The sequence below is a fragment of the Myotis davidii genome, unplaced genomic scaffold, assembly GCF_000327345.1.
Source record: "Myotis davidii unplaced genomic scaffold, ASM32734v1 scaffold1036, whole genome shotgun sequence".
Taxonomy (NCBI): Eukaryota; Metazoa; Chordata; class Mammalia; order Chiroptera; family Vespertilionidae; genus Myotis; species Myotis davidii.
In genome coordinates, this window is record NW_006287260.1 from 1,768,230 (window position 1) to 1,768,468 (window position 239).

The window sequence follows — 239 nt, forward strand, 5'->3', positions numbered from 1 at the left end:
TCGTGATCCGCTGAAGCTAGTTATCCGGTGGCCGGCCGGTCTCAGGGGCCGGTGCGTTGCTATCACATCTCGCGAGCGCCCAGGCAGGCGAGGACGCCATCGGTGTTGGATTCATCCGAGACCTCAACCCTATCAGGAGCCAGCGGCTCCATCAGCTCAGGGGGGTGGCGGCCGCTGTGTGAACAGCGCCGGCCATTTGGGGAGAAAGGGGGCGGGAAAGATGGGGAGACGGAGGAGGA